Here is a 24,375-nt window from a genome sequence, read left to right as displayed (position 1 = left end):
TCAGTTGGGGTCATAAGTTCATGGCTGGTCCTTGCTGCCCTAGTACAGCCCATAAATTACTTTCAGGTTTGCTGTATCAGTACAGAACACTTGTACTGGCATCAGCCATTTGGCGTCATGGGTTTGCTTATAGTTAATTGAAACTTATGGGAACTCATGGTTGTTTAACTAGACACAGGTGTATTGCTTCTATTGTAATATCACTATATATATATGGCCTTAATGCTTTGAATAAACTTAGCACTGTTGGACATCCTCCTCAGTGCTCCTCCTGCCCCCATCTCTCTGCTTCTCGAGTTCTTCATCCTCTTACCCTCACATTCCTGGTTGATTTGTCGCGCCGGCTGTGACATTTCTTAAACTCTGTACAGTGTTTCTATTTAAATGTGTAGTGTTTCCTACCAGAACTTGACAGATAACAGTAATTCATCCCAGAAGTGGTTCCAGGAAACATACCTTCAAGATGGAATTTTCGGATTCAATTGCTAACATTTTTGAGGAATAATGACTAAACCCCTTGTTGAAAGCAAGTGAAATGTTGAGAATCCACAGAATGTAATGGCATTACAATTACCCAGATTATCAATAGTAGCATGAGAAGATGCACAGGTTGAAGACATCAGGAGATCAAATCACTGTGGCATTTGATTGCTGTTGTGACAATTACCAGTTAGGTGCACCTCCCTATCAATTAGAATTAGAATTTAATATGTTGACTCAGCACTTAGAAGAAGCACAAATGTTCTCCTAAGTTGGCTAATTGAATCTTGGGCCCAACTCATTGCCTATCAACTTCCCCAGTGTAGTGTAGAGGAAATGGTCTAAAGGCTCAGAGAAACAAAAATGATGGCATGAATCTAGTATAATTTACTTGCTCTGCTGCTGTGAACCACATGCCTCCATGGGCAAACCTGGAGGACAATCCCTATACCAATGTATTACAGAATGCTTTCCTAAGGGAGACACCAACATCCTTATAAAGCTCTTTGGTAGCTCTTTGGTAGTTCTTTGTCCACTGGAGATGTCAGCAAAGGATATTGCCAAGGAATAGAGTATCCTCACCTCACCTCAAATGGAAGGAAAAGATCCAGAAGTGGAAGAAGCATGACAATCCTTAGGCTTCACTAACAAGATGAGCACAATTACCAGAATAACACAAGAGATGAAGGAATAATCAGAGTGTGTGACCTGTAGGGATATGTGACAATGTATAATTGGTCACAAGACCTTAGGAATTAAATATAAGGACAGCATACCAATATGCTTCTTAGCATATTCAGATAGTGATTCTAGTTCTAGTAAGTAAAAAACTAACTTAAGTCACCATAATGGGGATTTACAACCCCTTATCCGGTTTGTAGAAGTAAATTAGTTCATAGACTTGGAGCCCCAAAGGACTCTGCAATGCAATTACAGTTGTGTTTTGTGAATCTTTAGTAAAACTTTCCCCAAGGACAAGTGGGGCCACTTACCAGTGTGAAGAAATTGGAAGAAGGTAAACATCTTTTGGGGTTATTTGATATTGGTTTTGAACTGAAGCTAATGCTCAGAGACACAAAATAAGCAAAATAAGATAAAGCAAAACAAAACAAAAACAAAAAACAAAATCCACCCAGTCTGCTAGTCAGAACTGGACCTTATGAGGCCAGGTGACAAATAGAATCTTGACTAGAGTCAGTTTCATAGTTGGTCTAATGCCATGATGGAACCATTCTATAGTTACTTCTGTACTCTCAGAAGGTATGATGGAAAAGGAATATTTAGTAACTGTTCTTTGATTGATAGAGTGAGTGCCATTACAGTAAGAAGGTTCAAGTAGAAGCCTACTAAGATGGTGTTCCAAAAGTTCTTCTGCTTCCTTGGGAAAATTCTAAAGATTTGTATCACCAACAAACACTTAAAAGATGCAAAGTGGTGACTTCTACCACAATCCCACTTAATTCTTTGCTGGTGCAAAAGCCACATCTGTTTTAGAAAATGGCTATTTTATTTTACCAGAAATCAGAATCAGAAAGTGATGCCAATAACAGCTGTGATCCTGGGTATGGTATATTTATGGAGCATATCATCATAGCCTCTGGAAATTGTTATGAACTAATTACCTCTCTTTCCAATTCCTTTTAGCAAAGATAAAGGCATCTTGCCATCATGTGTCAGGAATAGGAATAAACTTTCACGATCTTACTTTGCACTATGTCTCTTTTTCTCCTCCATATATAGTTTTATTTATATTGAGAAAGAGAGCTTATGAGCAGGTGGGGGGAAGAGAGAGAATCTCAAGCACACTTCCTGCTGAGTTTAAGCCTAATGTGGGGCTCAATCTGATGATACTAAGATCTTGACCTGAGCAGACACTGAGAGTCAGATGCTTAACTGACTGAACCACCCTGGTGTCCCTTCCATATATAGTTTTTTATTCTCGATCTTGCTGTTTCCTAGAAAAGTGACTTTTATGGACACAGTCTTTTTTTTCTGAGAGAGAGAGAGAGAGATAGTGACAGAGAGTGAGAAAGAGCACAAGTGGGTAGGAGAGGGAGAAGCAGGCTCCTGCTGAGCAGGGAGCCCAACCTGGGGCTCAATCCCAGGACATTGGGATCATGACCTGAGCTGAAGGCAGATGCTTAACTGACTGAGCCACCCAGGCACCCCATGGGCACAGTCTTGCCAGAGAATGGCAGATAAACCCCACACAAATCAAGACCTGCCTCTTTGGTGGATTTTTAGGGGTCTAGTGGCTTGAGGATATGTTGGATTGCCCCTTGAAATGAAAGAAATTGCTGCATGTGGTATTGCACCACAGGGAGAAAGGCATCATGCTTAGAGGACCTCCTTAAACTGACAACCTACATTCTCTTTGATATATTGCCCCTTTCAATGTACCAGGTAACTCATAGGCCTTCCATTTTGAGTAAAGCCCAGAGTTAGAAGTTATTGTAGTAAGTCTAAGGTATAGTGCAAACTTCCCTGTTACTTGTGCAGGTGGCAGCAGTCCAATGATCTTGGAAGCATCTTTGGGAGGCAGAGATGCTGCATTCAGTCCCCAGGAAGCCTTAACAGAAGTGTCCTAGAGTTTTGGAGGATGGCCACACCTTCTTCTTCTGACAATTATGCTTCATTTGAAAAGTAGTTCTTCACTTGCTCCTAGGACCTGGTAGAGATCGACTCCTTAAATGTGGAACATTCAAGTATTTAGCTTACCCAAACTGCCACTCATGAACTAAATGTTATATGATGATCAAATCAGAGCATTACATGGGTACATTTTATTATTGCTGTGGCATTTTATAATGGCAATTTGTATATAAGACTAGGCCCAAGTAGATTCAAGAAGTACAATTAAACTGCACAAGTGGGTGAATTAGAGCTGTTTGGTTACTACATATACTATTTTTTCATCTCACATTTAAGATTTTATATGGAGTGTTCTATGCCCAGAAAGCAGAATAGGAAAAAATGCAGGCCTGATTTGTGGATGAGACTCATGATAGATGGGGTCCATTATCAAAGGAACAAGACTGAGACAAAGTGAAAATTATGCAAAGCTCTATTCTATGCCAAGCATTAGAAGTCAGAATGAGGGGCGCCTGGGTGGCTCAGTGGGTTGAGGCCTCTGCCTTCGGCTCAGGTCATGGTCCCAGGGTCCTGGGATCAAGCCCCACATCAGGCTCTCTGCTCAGCAGGGAGCCTGCTTCCTCCTCTCTCTCTCTCTGCCTGCCTCTCTGCCTACTTGTGATCTCTATCTGTCAAATAAGTAAATCTTAAAAAAAAAAAAAGTCAGAATGACCAGCCAGGGCCACCTCTGAAGAGAGCGACCACCCGTGGGTCTTACAGGCTAGTTTTTATAAAGCGCAAGCACAGACCTCTATGTATGTGGCTTTGGCTGATTGGATGTCTCCTACCTGTCTGGCCTTATTTAGGCATGTGTTTTAGCAACGGTTACCCAGAACTGATACCAGTAACTGCTGCAGCGTTTATTAAACAACAAAATGGCTACCTAGGCAACATGGAGTCACTCTGGCTAAGCAGGCCCAGGCAGGCCCTAGGGTTTTAACAGGTTTTAACATGGAATCAGTCCCAACAATGATATGCTGACATCAGCCAAAAATGGAAGGCCACTACACTATAGTCCCACTTAAGGGTAATTCTGAGAGTGGTTGAGAAACCCTCCCTGGGACAGAAATCTGGATCATATATTTGGTTGTACACTTCTTAAAGAGAGGTAACCTGAAATCATCTATACTAATTCATGGCTAATGGTTGATTAATTACACAGAGACTTGTTAACAAGAGGATAGGAAGACCGACAACAAAAGGACAAAAAGAAAGGTGTGGGATAGATTTCTCAGAATGGGCATATAATGGGAAGACATTATTGTCCCATGTAAGTGCCACCAGAGGGTATCCATTCTGGAGAAAGAGTTAAGTAATCAGGTAGAAAAGATGGCTCTTACTCTGGATATGAGTAACCTTCTTTGCCCAGTCACCCCAGTGTTTGCTTAATTGTCCCATGTACAAGTGTTCATGGTAGTAGGAAAAGAAGTTATGCATGGTGTTATTGATTGAATTGTGCCCCTCCCTGAAAAACTCAAATGTTGAAACTCAAACCCAGTACCTCAGTATATTACTGTATTTATGTATAGGCCTTCAGAGTAGGGCTACTGTCGAAGGCCTCTAGGTCATACTGCTGTCCCTATGGACCCAGAAGGCAGGGATACCACTCTAGTGGGACCAGAGGACAAAGAATCAAACCAAGGGAGATTATTCTTCAGCCTTAAAATCTAACAGAATTTACTCTGCTACATTTATTATTAATTATTTATTATTAGGATGATGATGATGATTAAGGGACTTGTGACCCCTTTCTTCTTTCTGACTTTTTTAAAAGATATTTATTTATTTGTTTATTTATTTGCCAGAGAGAGAGAGAGAGCACAAGCAGGGAGAGAAGCAGGCTCCCTGCTGAGCAAGGAGCCTGATGTGGGACTCAAAGGGACCCAGGTGTCCCTTCTTTCTGACATTTTTTTCCCCTTTTGGAATGGGAATTTCTACCCCCTGCCTGTCCCATCATTATCAGTAGATAGCTTGTCTGGTTTCAGAGCTTCAAACAGAGAGGAATTTTTGTCTCAAGATGAATCATACCTTGGGGCACCTGGGTGGCTCAGTGGGTTAAGCCTCTGCTTTCAGCTCAGGTCATGATCTCAGGGTCCTGGGATCAAGCCCCACATCGGGTTCTCTGCTCAGCAGGGAGCCTGCTTCCCTCCCTCCCTCTCTCTCTGCCTACTTGTGATCTCTGTCAAATAAATAAATTAAATCTTCAAAAAAAATAAGATGAATTATACCTTGAGTTTCACCTATACTTGTTTAGATAATATTTAGATGAGATCTGGAATATGGAGGTGATGCTGAAGTGAGTTAAGAATTTTGAGCTACTGGGACAGTATTTTGTATATGAGAAAGATATTAATTTGGGTGATCCAAAGGGTGGATTGTTATGGACTGAATGGTATTCTACCAAAATTCATGTGTTGAAGCTCTAACTCCCATAACCTCAGAATGTTACTGTATTTGGATATAGGGCCATTTAAAAGGTAATTAACTTAAAATGAATCCATAAAGGTGGGCCCTAATCCAATCTGACCAGTGTCTTTATAAGAAGGGGAGATCTGGGGCACCTGGGTAACTCAGTCAGCTAGGCATCTGACTCTTGCTTTCAGCTCAGGTTGTGATCTCATGGGTCATGAGATCCAACCCCATGTCAGGGGACAGGGAGGGGATAAGGGAGTGGTCTGTGCTCAGCAAGGAGTCTTCTTGAAATTTCTCTCCCTCTGTCCTTCCCCCCACTTACACACACTCTCTCTCAAATAAATTAATAAATCTTAAATAGGGCGGGTTAGGAAGATACTAGGGATGAGTGCACACAAAGAGACCCTGTGAGGACACAATGAGAAGGCAGCCATCTGCAAGCTAAGGAGACCCATCAGAAGAAACCAAATTTGCCAACACCTTGATGTTAGACTGTGAGAAAATATTTCTATTATTTAAGCCACCCAATCTGTGGTATTTTGTTATGGCAGCTCTAGCAAACTAATACACATAGGTTTAAAAACATCATCTTGTCCTCACCAGATTGAGGTTGTGGCAACTACTGCTAAGAACAGTGAAGGCTGGTAATGAGCCTGAATATGGCATTATTCCCTGGGAATTCAGGCAACCCTGTGGCAGATTGATTACACTAATTCCTTCCATCATGGAGATGGAACAACTTGTCATCATAGAGATAGATACACATTTCAGGTCTAGTCTTACCTGCCCTGACAAACTACTTCTGCCAGTTTGTGTGTATGGTATCCACACAGACTCAAACCAGAACAATAATTTTACAGCAAAAAAATTGACAAAGAGCTCATGCCTATAATATTCACCTGTCTTAACATGTGTCCCATTACCCAGAGCTGCTGAAGTTGCCGGCCAGGAGAGGATGCCTTGTGAAGTTGGCACACCCTTCTACAGTATGCAGTTTATGCCTTAAGCCAGTAACTAATAAATGTTTCTGAAAAGAAAAGAATTAACTCCAGGCCTGTGACTCATTTACTCCCTACCAAGGGCATGGGAGGAAATGGTTGACAGTAATCATCCTGCCTTGTAACCCTTTCTAATGGCATTTGCTAGTGGAAATATATAGGGAGTTCATTACCTAAAAATGCCTTTTTAACAGGCTATGCCTTGTCTGTCTCTATATTTTATTGTAAATAAACCTGGAATTATAGATTTTTTGTACATGAACTAGGTAATGAGAATTAGTCATGCAAAACTTTCTATCTACCAAGTGATTTTCCCTGAGAATACACTATAAAGTGAAAATCAAAATGCATCCCAGGGTGGGAAAAAGGAGAAATTGGGAAGATGTATCCCTCCAAGAATAAATGCTACATTTGTGTCTATATTCTATCTATATATCAATTAAATCATTCTGGCAATGTTTGGTGTTGGTAAGTGATTCGCGTGCATCTATTTTCATGATCTAATTATTTGTGTTCAGGTCCATCTCTACAGCAACTGTGATTTATAAATCTGGGAGCCTGTGGGATAAAGTGGGAGTAACCTTTTTCATTATTGTGCATAAACACCCAATAGCTGAGGTAAAGAGATTATGAAGAGGATATAATTATCAACATAACTTTATAACTAAATACAGCAGTTGAGAAATTAGTAGACACATTTTCTATTAATGTCTTTCCTTTCTTATTTGGTTTCCCCAAACAACTCATATAAAGAGCTCTGGAAATTGCTAATTTTTTTGGTTTCAGGTTGAAAGTATGACTGAAGTGACATCATCCCATGATAATATGGTGATCGATGGGATTTTGTGTCTTTTGGTTTTGGGTTTTTTTTTTTTTAAGATTTTTGAATTTATTTATTTGAGGGAAAGAGAGAGAGTGTGCGAGGAGGGGCAGAGGGAGAGGGAGAGAGAGAATCTCAAGCAGACTCCCCACAGAGTGTGGAGCCCATCATGGGGCTCAATTTCATGACCCTAGGATTATGACCTGAGCCCAAATCAAGAGTTAGACACTTAACCAACTGAGCCACCCAGGTGCCCCATGTATCTCTTGTTTTGAGGGACAATTTCTCATTTTGTCCAGGGACAGAATGCATGGTGAGGAGTAAAAGGGTAGTGCTTGTGGTTTCTATTTGCCCATGATTAAGTCCCTGTCCCTATCCACCCTGTTGTGTGTCCATGGGGTTGGATCATTATGGGCTGCATCAACAGGCTTCCTTACCCTTGGTTTCTGTATTAGTCTTCTATTGCTGCTACAAAAATATTACCACAAACTTAGTGAATTAAAACAACACATATTTGTTATCCTACACTTCTGGAAATCTGAAGTCTGAAATGAATTTCACCGGGCTAAAACCAAGGTATTAGCATGGCTGCATTCCTTCTGGAGACTCTAGAGGAGAATCTGTTTCCTCTGTCTTTCCCAGTTTCTAAAGCCTATCTGCATTCCTTAGTTTATGGCCCCTTCCTCCCTCTTCATAGTCAGCAACACTGCATCTTCAATTCCCTCTCTCTGATTCTTCTTTCACTTTATTTTGTTTGTTTGTTTGTTTGAAAGAGAGAGCATGAACGGGGGTAGGATTAGAGGGAGAGGGAGAAGCAGAGTCCCCAGTGAGCAAGGAACCTGGTGCGGGGCTCAATGCCAGGACCCTAGGATCATGATCTGAGCTGAAGACAGATGCTTAACCAACTGAGCCACCCAGGCATCCCACTTCTTTCGTTTTCACTTCACCCTCTTTCACTCACAGGACTTTTACATTTCTGTTGGGCCCACCCATGTACTCCCATCTCAAGATCCTTTATCATATCTATAAAGTCTCTTGCCATGTTAAGTAAAATAGTCACAAGTTCCAGAGTTTAGAACATGGACTTGGAGAGTCATTACTCTGTCTAACATAGCTTCCATTTGGATTCAGCCCCTGGGGGTAGGGTAATTGTGGCGATAAGATTAGCAAGCATAAGGAAAGTAAGTTTGAAGCATTTATTCTCTGGCTTCCTCGCTGCTGGTTGCTGCATCCCTGTGTGAAGGTTTTGGCTCCTATCAGGTGGCCCTCTTTTCCAGCTTGAGGCACTTTCTTTGGGTTCTAATAACTACTCCCTCCTTGGCTTTTTGGGCCCAAGGGTGGTGACTATTCCTTACTCTTTCTAGTCCTGAGAAGCTTCATCATCTTTTCTTGGTTTCTCTTCACTGTTCCCACACCATTGTGAAGAGTGCTTTTGATTCCTCAATTTCCCTATTGTTTTGGAAGGAGCTTGACTGAGAACAGCAGGGCAATGGTGAAACAACTATCTATGTGAAAATTATGGTGATGACGATGATGTTGATCACCTACATTTAGATTAAAAAAACTTTCTATCACTGTACATAATCTTTAGTCTAGCCTCTGTTTGTCTTCCTATAAAATATCTGTTTGGCTTCCTACCACATTCTGTAGTCAACTCTACTAACTGTTCAAAAGTCATCTTGTATTTAAATATTTCAATCATTCCACTGTCTCTTTTAAAAATGTTGGATGTCACTTTCTTCTTCAGTAATATGAAATTATTCTCTACCACTTCTAAAACGTCCTCTGATTATTCCCTATATTCTTCCTCCTACCAGTTAGTTGAAAGCATTTCTAAGGAGTAGGTTTCCTTACCAGTGCCTCATCTGCCATTAGCAGTACTCTCTTCCCTTCTAGCTAACTCCACCCTTGGAGTTTTCTTTCCTACTAATATCCAAAGACAGATAGTTATCATTTCTCTATAGGGAGCTTATTTTAACAGGAGATTAACATATGAAACGGGGGGTTTTGATGAGAATTAAAGACCTAAAACATCTGTGAAGAAGGGCATATTTAATGCAGTGACACCTGGGTTTCACCTTATGACCAAACTGCCAATCCAGGTCCCAGACCTAAAATGAGATATTAAATTTTTAGAAAGATATATTTATGTGATGTTTAATTGTACCTGTAGGAGAAAGGCAAGTCAAAGTTAAAAGATATAAAATATTTTACCTGTTCATTTGGAAAAGGTGAGGTGAGTGTATAGAGAAATAGACACTATCCCACATAGTTGATAGAAGTATAAATTTATAACTTCTATAGGGAACAAATTGACAATAGCTACTGAAATTGAAAATGTACCTGTCCTTTGACCTAGAAATTCTATTTGTAAGAATTGGCCCTACTGATCTATTCCCAATTTGTGCAAGTTGATCTGTCAACAAAGATCTTTGTTGTAGCATTATTTATAAAAGCAAAAGGAATGGAAATAATCTGAATATTCTCTATTAGGAGGCTGGGCAAATAAAAGGATTTAAATTATGACCTATAAACAATGGAATGCTAAGCAGCTATTTAAAAAGGCCAAGACACATTATATGTATTCATTTGGATGTATCTTATATATGAAGTCTGTTCCTTCATATATGGACCCTCCAAAGTCCATCCATCAAGCAACTTTTCTTTCAGTGTATTTGTGGACATTTTCTGAAACGTTGCTTGTTTCCCCCAATATCATAGAGATAGAAAGTAGAATAGAGGTTACCAAGGGCTGGGGGAGGGGAGAATTGTTTAATGGGTACAGTTTCTGTTTGTGATGATGAAGTTCTGGACACGGATAGTGGTAATGGTTATACAGCACTGAGAATGCACTTAATACCACTGAATATTGCATTTCAAAATAGCTAAAATGATCAATTTTGTGTTAAGTATTTTTTTAAAGATTTTTTTTTATTATTTATTTGACAGAGAGATCACAAGTAGGCAGAGAGGCAGGCAGAGAGAGAGAGGGGGGGAAGCAGACTCTCCACCAAGTGGAGAGCCAGATGTGGGGCTCGATCCCAGGACCCTGGGATCATGACCTGAGCTGAAGGCAGAGGATTTAACCCACTGAGCCACCCAGGCACCCCTGTGTTAAGTATTTTTATCACAATAAAAAATGTAGGTGATTAATCATTATAGTGCTATTATTTTAACTAATACTTAAGTTTTTCTTTCATTTTATGATAGAAACAATAGATAATTAAAATCAAAAGATAATTTCAAATGTTGCTTATTGTGATTAAGTTCACCAAAAAACCACAAACTTTTAAAAATGAGTAATAAAGTGTACTCTATAACATGTATTTAGTTTTTTATTTTTAAATTTTATACATATGAACATATATATGCAATAAAAACTTTAAAATAGATATGTAATTAATTGTGGAAATGACATACAATGAGGAAAAAGATAAGTTATGTGACAAGAAATGATAAAAATAACTTTTGAGGAAGATTGTGAATTATCTTAAGCAATTTAGAAAATTTGCAATTTCCTGAGCTTTAACAGCATTAACAGGGAGCATTTTGAAGAAGGATGTGGTTAGAGGGTGTCTATTGGTCTCTCAAAAAAACATGTAACTCCAAAACAGCTGATATTAAAAGATAGGTAGCAGCTGTCTTGTAATTCTTCATATTATTGCCTCATAGATGACCTGAAATAGTTCAAAAGGAAGAAATTCCAAATTTCTAAGTGTGTTTGACAAGTTTTAAATGTTTTTTTTTAAGATTTTTTGTTTTTTAATTTATAGAGCGAGAACAGGGTGGAGGGACAAAGGGAGAGGGAGAGAGATAATCTTGAGCAGACACCCTGCTGAGCATGGAGCCCACCGTGGTGCTCAATCCCATGACACTGAGATCATGACCTGAGCCAAAATCAGGAGTCAGATGCCCAATTAACTGAGCCACCCAGGCACCCTATAAGTGTTTTATGTAAAGTGACATAAAAGAGTATTAGGTGAACGCATGACTCAGTTGTAATGAACCTCGTTTTGGCCTTAAACTGCTGAAAGGGGAAATTCTTCATTCAATAAACCTTATTTGAGTGCTTACATACCAGAGGCTCTAGGACCCAACAAACACTGAGTTCTTCTCTTGATGTAACCACTTGAAGCTGAGTGATTTGAGAAAAGTTATTCAACTTTTTGGTGTCTCAGTTTTCTTGTCTGCAAAATGGAGGTTAATAATGGTGTTGTTGGGATAATCAAATAAGATCATGTATGTAAGATTTTTAGTACTATGCCCAGCACATGGTGACCCTTCAATAAATGCTATATACTAGTATTACAAGCAATTCACTATATAGTGGGCTAAAAATTATATATGTGACATGAATTGGTGTTTGAGCCTATGCTCCACTCACTCTAGGATTCAAGCCAATGTGTTACAGCAGCTGGGCTAGTGGCCAGGTGTAAGCAGAAGACAGGAGACTCCTGAAACTTCTCCTAAAGGAAGAGAAAGTTAAGAAGGACAGGTTTCTTTCAAGGAAAGGTACTAGAGTAAGAAGGGATAGTAACAATGCTTGATACTCAGAATATTCTACTGGCCACAACTTCTGACTATAATATAATTAAATTAAAAATTAATAAAAAAGATAACAAACATTTTATTTCTTAATTTAAAAGTGTAATATTAAATAACCCATGCAACCAAGGAAAATCATTATAGAAATTAAGAAATCCTAGGAGCACGTAGGTGGTTCAGGCAGTTAAACCTCTGCCTTCAGCTCAGGTCATGATTTTAGGGTCCTGGGCTTGAGGCCCACATGGGCTGAGCTGGAAGCCTGCTTCTCCCTTTGCCTCTCTCCCACGGCTTTTGCTCTCTTTCTTGCTCACACACTCTCTCTCTCTCAAATAATCTTTAAAAAGAAATTCTAAACTGAGTGATAATGAAAATACCGAATATCAGCACTTCTAGAATGCATCTGAAGCATATACAGAAAGTTTTTTAGTTTTAATTGTATTAGCAAATAAGAAAAGCTGGAAATTAATAAGCTTAAGAGGTAAACAAAAAAACAATTGAATAAACAAAAGAAGAAAGTTAAAAAGGAAAGAGCAGAAAATAAACGAAAGCAAAGATACAATAAGAAGGAGCTACAAAGCTGAAAGTTGGTTATTGAAAAGACCAATAAAACAAACTTCTGTTGAGATAAAAAAAGAGAGAGGGAGAGAGAGAGAGAGCAAGGCCACAAATAATTAATATCAGGATCAGAAAAAAGGAAAACAATAGCAGATCCAACAAATACTTTAATAATACATAAATAGTAATTATACAAATAAATTAATGCCAATACATTTGAAACTTTAGATATAAATTTCAAATTTTTTTGGAAAAATGTAACTTAGCAAGACTTATTTAAGAAGAAAAAAAGTTAAATAGTTCTATCACTGGTAAAGTACTTCCAATCATGAATTTAAAATATTCCCATGGAAAAAAATTAGATCCTTAAGATTTTAGGTGTGAGTTATATTAAACCTTTAAGGAAGAGATCATTGTTACAGACTCTTCCAAATAATAGAAAAAGAGGGAAAGCTCCTGTAGTAAATCTGTCAAATGGACATTTAAAATCTTTTCCCTCTAAAAAAAATAAAAAGGAGACACCTGGCTGGCTCAGTGGAGCATGAAACTCTTGGTCTCAGGGTCATGAATTTAAGCTCTACATTGGGAATGGAGCCTACTTAAAAATACATACTTACATAAGTACATACCTACATAAGTAAATAAATCAGTAAATAAGTAAATAAATAAAATCTTTTCCCCCTTTTTCCAAGAGGAAGGAGGCATCTGGTTCCTATCCAGATACGATGTTTCTCTCGCAGTTGTAGTCAGATATGGTTATTTGAATAAGTTCTCCCCAATTGAAGAGCAGAAAGTAGAAATGCATTGTCCTTCCCTTAACAGAAAAGGGAAAGACACTCCACTTTCTTCTTGCCTTTTCTTCCTAGTGGAAATATGACTGTAGCTTCAACCTCACTTCAACCAAAAAATGAAACAAAGTCCTAGGAAGTAGCTTAGACTCAAATTGGAAGAAATCTGTATTCCTGAATGACTGTAAGGACTAGAGCCACCTGGCAACTTGGAACATCCATCCTTGACTTTTACATATTAAATGGGAAACTGTATTAATATGAAAAACTTCTGTGTACTGAGTCACTTGAAAAAAAGAGAAAACACAAGCCATAAATTGAAAGAAGATACATGCTACACAGGTAACCTGTAAAAGATTAGCATTCAAAACATATTAAAATGTCTACAAATCACTAAGAAAAAGACAATTTTTAAAAATGTATGCTATAAACACATTTATACTGATGAGGTTTAGGACATGCTATCCCAAAATGTGGCAATTTAGCATACTGAATATTTTAAGTTGAAAGAGTTTAAAAAACAGCATAAGGAAGAAAGTCACCCTGACCTCCCCCTTCCCTTACCCTTTATCCCAGAAATAAGTCATAAAGCCTTCATGTGAGAGGTGCCCTCCCTACCTCCAGAGGAAAGGAGTATACTTATTTCCAAAGGCAAAGGGACACCAAGAAAAATGCTAACAGGGCTTTCTAAGTGTTCCCCAGTTTATCACAGGTACTTCATACTCCTTAACCTATCATATTCCTCACAACATATCCTGTTCCTCCATTACCCACTCTTCAAACCCAGCATAAAAGTACTCATTTATTCCTGTTCTAGTCTTCATTATTTTCCCTCTTCTGCTGCCTTTGGGCTTCATTTGTTGTTCTTGTTCTAGCTGCTTTAGGTGTAAGATTAGGTTGTTTATTTGAGATTGTTCTTGCCTCTTGAGGTAGGCCTGTTTTGCTATATACTTCCCTCTTATGACCACTTTTGCCGCATCCCAAAAGTTTTGGACCATTGTTTACATTTTCATTTGTTTCCATGTTGTTGTTGTTGTTGTTGTTTTTAATTTCTTCCTTAATTTCCTGGTAACCCAGTCATTCTTTAGTAGGATGTTCTTTAATCTCCATGTATTTGTGGTCTTTCCAAATTTTTTCTTGTTGACTTCAAGTTTCATAGTACTGTGGTCTGAAAATATGTGTGGTATGATCTCAATATTTTTGTACTGTAGAGGCCTGATTTGTGGCCCAGTATGTGATCTATTCTTGAGAATGTCCCATGTGCACTTGAAAAGGATGTGTATTTGGTTGCTTTAGGATGAAATGTTCTGAATATATCTCTTAACTCCATCTGGTCCAGTGTGTCAGTCAAATCCACTGTATCCTTGTTGATTTTCTGCTTAGATGATCTGTCCATTGCTATAAGTGGGGTGTTGAAGTCCCCTACTATTATTGTACTGTTATCAATGAGTTTCTTCGCATTTGTTATTAATTGATTTATATATTTGGCTGCTCCCAAGTTGAGGGCATAAATATTTACAACTGAGGGGAGCCTGGGTGGCTCTGTAGGTTAAGCATCTGACTCGGTGTCAGCTCTGGTCATGTATGATGTCAAGGTTGTGAAATCAAGCTCTGCATCTTGCTCTGTGCTTAGCAGGGAGTCTGCTTGAGATTCTCTCCCTCTGCCCCTTTCTCCACTTCTCTAAATAAATAAAATAAATAAAAAAAATATAATAACAAATAAAATATTTTACAAAATATTTGCAGTTGTTAGATCTTCTTATTGGATAGTCCCCTTTATTATGACAGAGTGTCCTTCATCTCTTGTTACAGTCTTTGGTTTAAAATCTAGTTTGTCTGTTAATATGGCTATCAGTATGACTGATATGGCTACTCCCGCTTTTTTTTATGTCCATTAGCATGATAAGTTGTTCTCCATTCTCTCACTTTCACTCTATAGCTGTCTTCAGGTCTAAAATAAGTCTCTTGTAAGCAACATATAGATGGACCTTGTTTTTTGTTGTTTTTTTTTTTTAATCCATTCTGATACCCTATGTGTTTTGATTAGAGCATTTAGTCCATTTATGTTCAGAGTGCTTATTGTTAGATATGAGTTTAGTGCCATTGTATTACCTATATAGTGGTTGTTTCTATAGATTTTCTCCATTCATTTCTGGTCTTTGATGCTTTGGGTCTTTCCTTCCACTCAGTGAGTCCCCTTTAATATTTCTTGCATGACTGGTTTAGTGGTCATGAACTCCTTTAGTTTTTACTTGTCTGGGAAACTGTTTTTCTCTCCTTCTATTCTGAATGACTGCCTTGCTGGATAAAGTATTCTTGGCTGCATATTTTTCCCAGTTAGCACTTTGAATATATCATGGCACTCTCTTCTGGCCTACCAAGCTACTGTGGATAAGTCTGCTACCAACCCTACTTGTCTACCCTTGTAAATCTGGAATTTCTTTTCCCTTACTGCTCTCAGGATTTTCCTTATCTCTGTATTTTGCAAATTTTACTAAGATATGTCTTGGTGTTGACTGCTTTTGTTGTATTTGGTGGAAGTTCTCTGTGCCTCTGGATTTGAATGTCTATTTCCTTCCCCAGATTAGGAAAGTTTTCAGCTATAATTTGCTCAAAAAGCCTTCTGCCCCCTTTCCTCCCTCTCCTTCTGGGACTCCTGTGATATGAACATTATTATGCTTTATGGAGTCACTGAGTTCCCTAAGTTTACTCTCATGTCTCAAGTCTACTCCAATAATTTTCTTTCTCTATTCTTTTCAGCGTCATTATTTTTGTTAATTTTATCTTCTATATTGCTTAGTCATTCCTCTGCTTGTTCCATTGTTATAGTCATTACATCCAGTTGGTTTTACATCTCAGTTATAGAATTTTTTATTTCAGCCTGACTAGTTTTTAGGTCTTTTATCTTTGCAGTAATGGACTCTCTGGTGTCTTCTATGCTTTTCTCAAGCCCAGCTGGTATCCTTATGATTGTGGTTTTAAATTCTGATTCAGGCTTATTATTTATATCTGTTTCAATTAGAACCCTGGCTATAACTTTGTTCCTTCTTTTGGTATTAATTCCTCCATCTTGGCATTTTTATTTAGGTCTCTGTCTTCTTCTCTATGTTAGGAAAGCCTGTTATGTTTCTTGCTCCTGAGATTAATGATTTTACTAAGAAGAGGTCATATACTGTCCAGTGCCTATCACTTCAGGAAGTGTTTGGTGTATGCTGTGTGCACTCTGCTCTTTCTCTCAATAAATCCTATGTGGAGTTTCTTCTTACCTGCAGTGGGTTGTTTTTTCCTTGCCCAGTGTGTGGCAAGTTTTAGTTTCTCTTTTGTCTGCTTGTTAAAATAAGCCTGATCTTATTTCCACTAGAGCTAAAGCTTTCCTGCACTCTATGGTCAGTAGACATGGTGTTGGAGGAGATTGTGCTGGTTTTCTGGGGAAGGGCCTGCTGCTGCTGGGGCTCTCAGGCACACTTGCTCTAGTAAAGAAAACCCTGCAGAGTGCACGGCGCGGGGCTTGGTGTAAGCACCTCAAGCGTAAGCACCTCCACTATGGACACTGTGCTGCTCACTGAAGTCCATCAATACTCATAGGTGGGGGATAAAAACAGCATCAACCAACCTCTCATCCCCAGATAAGGGAGTTCTCACCCACCAGTAACCAGGAAGCCTCAAAGAGGAGTGAATAATCTCCTGTTATTTGTCCCAGGCATCCCTAAAATCCCTGCCTTCTTCCTATCTGTGTCCAGGCCGTCTGCCCACCTAGTGGTGTAATGCTCTTGTGTTTTCTCTCAGGCATACCAGCTGAGTTTCAAAACACCAAATTTTAAGGACACAGTACAGCATGAACCTGCGCTGATCCCCTCATGGAGGGACTCACCATGCTGTAGCTGGTGCTGGTTTGTCCCAGAAGGACAGTTGCACAAGCATGCAGTGGCTTAGAGTTTAGAGTATAGTGCAGCAAAAAGCAGTTTCCAGGTTAGCTGCCCTTCGCAGGTGTCTTTGCCCCTATGCTAATGAATGGGGCAGCACAATGCTGCCCGCCAGCTCTTTTGATCCCTGAGAGGCTGGGCCACCTCCCAGATGCACTCCAAGAAGAATTTTCTCTCCCAGTGTGACCCTGGGGGATCTTCAGACCATACTGTCCACTTCTAGGCCTCTGCCCTCCTTCTCCATAGGAGCACAGCTACACCTGCCAGCCTCCATACCTGCCATGGGGTAGGCTTCTAAAACTTCCATCTTTGAGCTCTGCTGTTTGTAAAAACTCACAGTAAACAGCCCTTTTTGTTTTCCTAGTCAATGGTTTGGGGGAAGTGTTTTTCTTGTGCAATTCCTTGTGCACTGTGCTCGCTCGCGCTCTCTCTCTCTCTCTCTCTCTGTGATCACGGCCCCCTCCCCTCCACAGCATCCATGATTCTTCTCCTCCAAATCATGCACCTGCACCTCCCACCTTCCACAATGTGGTCTCTCTTCTCCCTCTAGTTATGCTATTTGTTCTCTCAGTCCTCAGATCAATTTCTTGGGTGTTCAGAATGATTTGATATTTATCTAGCTGTGTTTGAGGGATGAAACAACCTTAGGGTTCCCCTACTATTCCACCATCTTAACTCCTCCTCCACCATTTTAATTTCTAAACTCAGTTTAATTTCTAAACTAGAATGGATGACCTTCCAAGATAGCATGAGAAGCCTGCAGACAGGACAGTTTTCCCTTGAAGGGTGGCAGAATATAGCACCCTAAAATATGCCTTTTGGCATATTATTTTGAGTATTATTATTTAGAGCTAAAGTTACTTGAAAAATAACAAATACAGGACGAGACTTTAAGTTCCCTTTATCTATCTATAGACAGATCCTCCAAAAATAACTCAATTGTCACCGATCTCTTTCTCTGGAGTTTCATCAACCAGAGAAAACTGGTTCTTAACACAGGAGAAACTAGAAAACTATCACAATCCTATCTTCTATCAATTCTTCTAAGGGCCCATTTCTCAATCCTAAATATCACTTACTCTTCCTTCAGAAGCCTAATCCTCCCTCCCCTTCCTCTATTAAGACTGTATGTACTTAAAAACAAAACAAAACAAACAAAAACACTGTATGTAAGCTCTTAAATCTTACTGCTTTTTTGAGTATTTAGTCTTTTTTTCCCTGTAATTCCCTTGTGCATGTAACATTAAAAATTAATAAAGTTGTATACCTTTTCTCCTGGTAATCTTCCTGTTGCCAGCTCATTTTATAGATCCAACTACTGAACCTAGAATGATAGAGGGAATATCTTTCCTCTTCTAAACTCTCTACAAACACAATTCTCTCTCTTCCTCTTTTCTTTTCTCTTTTTCTCTTTCTTCTCCCTCTCTCTTTCTTTCTCTACCTCATACCCAGTACATTCTTAAACTATACCACTTTCATTTGTGATTCACAAAATAAAGAGAAAATTTTTAAAGAAAATCCTGCTGCATCCATTTCCTAAGCCATTTATTGGTTAAATTTTGTCTATAAAAATTTTTCAATGTTAACTAGTCAAACCATTTCATTGATTAATCTTATGTCTAAATGTTCCCAAAACAGTTTGGCCACTAGTGAATGATTCTTTATAAAACTATTGCCCCAGATATGTTTCTGGTGAAATGCCAATGTAAGGCCACATGGCTAATGAAAAAAAGGATTAGATCCATCCTGGGTTAAGGTAGTACATAGAACATACCAATCTGACTTTTTTTCTTCTCTATAACTACAATAGTGGTATTATGTTAAAAGACATGAATGAATAAAGATGGGGTGGGCAAGAACAACAATAAACCTTTGAAAGCTGGAAAACAAACTAGTTGCAAAATAACTTAGAAGAACTGAGAAAACTGAGTTCTCTGGAAACAGTGAAAAAAAGTGAAAATAGACATTACTATATTGCAGAAATACCCACAGACTCAAATCCTCTCCCCCTCTTCTCTCCCTAAATCCATAGTATTGGATGACTACCTCTCAATGACTCCTGTAGAGGCTAGGAATCTCTGGAGAAGATAAAACTGTGTCTCTGTACTGGGGAATAGTAAGAAAAATTGAGATCATTGGTACCATGCAAAAATGGAGGTTTACATAATAGGGGCCAAGGGCAGACTGCTCCAAGATGGGCCACTTTGGCATAAAGATTATTTCAAGTTAAAAGTAATCCAAATCCAAATCCCAGCAGATGTAGGAAAAGCTCTCTGCCTCCCTCTCAACTGCTTAAATCTGCAAAGAAGAGCCTATACAAGGAAGAGAGCTATTAACAGAGACTTCCCTTTACCTAAGGAAATTATCTGCACAAATATCTCTTTTCACCTTCCTGTTAATGGCCTCCCTCCTCTTTGTATCCTCTGACTCTACCCCTCTCCATAGCTTCTATAAGCTTCATGTTGTCTCATTGTCTTTGAAATTTCATGTCTGTGGATTCCCCATATGTACACCTATTAAATTTGATTTTCTCCTATTAATTGGCCCTATGTCAATTTGATTCTAAATCCAGCTAGAATGACCATAGGGCAGAGGGAGGTCTTCCTCCCTGGCAACATAATGACATGCATATGCATGCTAAGACTCTATCTTCTATTCCATAGACTTATTAACTATTCAACCCCAAAACTATGCCTGCCGTATCTTTACCCTCTAGACAGGATATTAACACACCTCTCTATATATGCAACCCAAGAGAGAAAAAATAGAGAAACTGACATTTGGGATTATGCAACAAAAAGAATGTCCCTAGAGTAAACTCAAAGTATACAAGAGTTCTCTATGTACTCAGAACTTCCAATCAACTCTTTAGTCTTTTGCTCTCAATTTAGAGCAGAAAGCTAAAGATCGCCAGAATTTTAAAGAAAGTGTCTATCATGAAAGATAAAGACCAAGCAAATAGAAGAAGCACCTGTTGAGGGAAGAGAATATGTAGGAGAAAGAAAATGTTACATAATTTCTGTTCAAAGCTTCCCAGAAGAGACCACCAAAGAACTCCATTGTGATTACAGCAATAAATACCTAGCACAGTTTATTAGAAATATGCCAGAAAAGGGAGACACTGGCCAATTAAAATCCATCAAATGGATTCTGAGAAGACTTGGCACTTGAGTTTTATAAAGTTTCGTTGGGGAGGAGTTAGTCAAAGGATGGTTTTAGGTGGAAGTTAACAAAGATGGGGGAGGGGCAGGAAGGAAGTGGAGGGCTATGACAGGAAAGAATTGGTCAGAATTTGCAAGAGACTTGAGTTTCTGACTGCTTTGATAGGCTAGGCTAGGCTGTTGTGAAAGAGTCTGTGGTTTTATCTTTTCTGAACACATAAGCTGTTGTTGAAATTATCTATCTTGGCAATTGTGGTTTCTGTGCTTTTTTCTTTTGTTTTTCAAGTTGTGGTTTCAGTAGTTTTCCATTTCTCAGTCCTGAGAGAGGTAAGGGAAGGTATTTTATTATTAAAACAAGAACAAGACACTATTTTTAAAAAGAGGAACGTTCATAGAACAAAGAGAAGCTTTTGGAAGTTAAAAGTATGATAAGAAGTGAAAACAATAAAGAATTGAGATATAAAATTGAAGAAATCACTAGAAAGAACAGCAAAAAGATAAGGGCATATGAAATAGGAGGGAAAAGATAAGAAAAATTAAATTAGTCTATGAATTTCAGCAGCCAAATAATGGGATTTCCAGGAAAGAAAAAAAGGGGAGGGGGGACGAAATCAACAATGAAATAATTCAAGGAAAATTTCCAGAGCTGAAGGACACAAATTTCCAAATTGAAATAGCCCATTTTAACAGATTAAAATTGTCCTACACCAAAGCATATAATTGTGAAATTTAAAACATTTAGGACAGAAGATGAGATTCTCAGTCTTCCAGGAAAGGGACAGGAGGAGATAGGGGACAAAAAGGAGGAACAGGAATCAGAATTGCTTTGGCAATGTGGTGTAGGGGAAGAAAATTTTTCTTTAAACCTGTAGGGTTTAAACCTGTTAGGATTCCTGGCTGGGTCTGAATATTAAACTGACAAAGATAGATTAACAGGAGAAAGGCATATAAACTTTATAGAATTTTTGGATGTGCAAAAAAGCCTTCATAAGAGAATAAAGACCAGAAGAAGTAACCAGAGAAGGAAGCTTTTATACCTTTTAAACAAAAGGACAATAAATTTGTAAGGAATTAACAAGACAAAGGGATTTGGGTTATGGATAGTACATGGTAAATAGGTAACAAGGTTTGTTTATAAAGGCTTCTGGACTTTAAATTCCCTATCTCTAAATATTAGAACACATCCTTTTCTAATGGGACAGGAAAGGTATCTTTCAGTGGAAGATTTATCTCCTCCTTTGAGGGAAGAAGGGGGTATAATGGAGAGGTCAGAGTGAACTTCCTGCTATTTTCTCAAACTCCAAATTAATATATGCATATGCCAAGGTACCATATGTTGAGATTGTGTGTCTGGAGCCCCATCATTAAGATGCTAGAAGACAGTACAGGAATGCCTTAAAAATTCTGAAGGAAAATTTATTTGAAATAGAGAACTCTCTAGTCAACCAAATTTTGAAATAATTGCTGTTTTATATAAAAACTTGCAAAGACTTTTTTAAAAAGGAAAAATTTGCAAAGATTTTGAAAATACTCTCCATGTATCCTTTGTTAAGAAACTACTGGCAGATATGTGCCACAAAAATGATAAAACTAAAAAAGAATAAGGTATGATATATAGAAAATGGGAGAGAGACAAGGGGGAATACCTGACATGATAGTGAAAGGAAATCACAAATAAATAGCAGGCACCAAGCATAGAAGGCAACTGGTCCAGATTGGGGAAGATGTAACTGTAGACACAGACATGCTAAGAATGTCATCCCCAAAATGCCTACTGCCATGTTTAACCTGGGATGAGAATCTTGTCTGCACTTGGTTTGTTTATGAGGAGAAGCTTAGCCCTTTAACCTTGCTGCCATATGTGTTTCCTCAAGTAGACTCAATTCAAATGAAAAGGGTTTTGTGTGCTGTTTTCAAGGGGAGGGAGGGTTGAGAATGACTCCTCAAAGTCTAACTTGAAAATCAAGGCAGAAAGAATTGGTGACAGTTATTTGGACAACTTTCCTTCAAAATGTATGGGCTTGGCATTATTCCACAGTGCTTCTATTGTACATAGCCTCTGGGTTTAGAAAGACTTTGGTTCAAATCCTTGTTCTGCCATGTGTTGCTTCCTGGTCTTGGAACAATTAACCATTCTGAGTGTTAGTTTTTGCCTCTGACAAATGGAGGTAATAATGTTGTCTATTTACTGTGTAATGGAAAACCTTAAATGACTTAAAGAATATAAAACAGTACCATGCTCAATAAATGTTAGTGGTAGTTTCAGGGACTTCCCAGCATATCCTAAAAATGTTAAAAGTGAAAATTTAAACTGGCTCATGCTCATCACTCCAGTCTACTACACTGCATATACATTCCTCCACAATTTATAATGTTCTTTGGTTTCTACCTTGTTCATGCCTTCACCTCCTCTACTCCCAGGAGTTCTTTATTTACTCAGATTCACTATCCATTTCTTAAGATTCAGCCCTGGCATTACTTCTCTGAAGTCTCCATTGACTAGGTTAAGGTACTCCTCATATATCCTTGTTACAAGTTCTGTTCACACCTCTCTATATCTTTGTACTTATAACTTAGTTTGTTTAAGTGTCATGAGTTCCCTGAGGGCAGAGATTATGTCTTATTCAAATTTTGAACCCCAGAGGCCAGTGTGGTGATTTGTAGACGGTAGATATTCAATGAGCATTGGACAAATGAATAATAAATAATTAATAATAAATAAATAATGCTCAGACAAATTATTTCCAAGTTCTCATCCTTTGTTTTCAAGGGCCAGGACCTCAAGTTTCTTTGAACATTCAGGAACAAGCAAGCTTAAGAGAACTGACTCATACTAAATAGACTCTCCATGTAGTGTACAAATCAGAATGCAGTTTATTGAAAAATAACTCTTATCAATCCATTGTCTCCCCTAGATGTAAGTCTTCGGTAATAATCTGTATAATTTCTTGGAAACTGGTATGCTCTAGCTACTTCCCTGAATTCACCAAAAGTGAGTCCATCTCTTGAAAATGAACCAGTGTTGGGCACCTGGGTGGCTCGGTTGGTTAAGCATCTGCCTTTGGCTCAGGTCATGATCCCAGGGTCCTGGGATTGAGACCAGCATCAGGCTCCCTGCTCAGCAGGGTGTCTGCTTCTCCCTCTGCCCATCCCCCACTTATTTTCTGTCTTTCTCTTTCTCTCTCTCAAAAATAAATAAATTTAAAAAGGAGGAGGAGGAGAAGGAGAAGAAGAAGAAAATGAACCAGTGTTAAATAGGCTATTGAAATGGCCTTGAAAAGCTGGAAAGTCAATGTATTAATTTACAATTACATTGAGATCAGAATGCTCAATTCTCTATGAGGAACACATTCTCTTTCAGACTTCAAGCTATCCAGGAAACCAATCACATTCAAGGACCCAATCATTAATTTATAAGGTAAAAATCACTGTGGCAGAGAGGGGAAATACTATAGTCGGGAACCTTATGATGTGAATTTTGTTCCTAAGGACTGACCTAACTTAATGCCAAATAACAATTAGAGTAGAAGAAGCAAGATGGTTTCAGGCTTAGAGAAGATTTCTTAAAGGGAACTAAACACCTGCAGTCTGTTATTTAAAGCCTCCTCACTGCAAAAGCGCTAAAGAAAACTTGTAAATTTAGTCTTTACACCATTTACCTGGCTGAGCTACCACCCTCACATTGACTTTTCTTTAGATGAGTTAATCTGGTTGGCAATTTTTTTTCTTAAAGAACCAGAAAATAAATATTTTCAGCTTTGTAGGCCATACAGTGTCTGTTGCAAGTACTCAACTATGCCATCGTAGCATAAAAGCAACCACAGATAATACATAAGTGAATGAGCATGGCTATGTTCAAATAAACCATTTATGGACACTAAAGTATGACTTTCATATCATTTTCATGGGTCATTAAATATTATTATTCTTTTGATATTTTTTCCAACTATTTAAAAAGCCACTCTTAGCCCACAGTTTATACAAAATAGGTTGCAGGTAATTTATTAACCCATTATCTGGTCAGTAAAAAAGAAGCAGCCTAGGATGTGTGGCCTAATATTA

Source organism: Lutra lutra, chromosome 8 (assembly GCF_902655055.1).
Source record: "Lutra lutra chromosome 8, mLutLut1.2, whole genome shotgun sequence".
In the NCBI taxonomy this organism is placed as follows: domain Eukaryota; kingdom Metazoa; phylum Chordata; class Mammalia; order Carnivora; family Mustelidae; genus Lutra; species Lutra lutra.
This window is presented reverse-complemented; position numbering follows the sequence as displayed.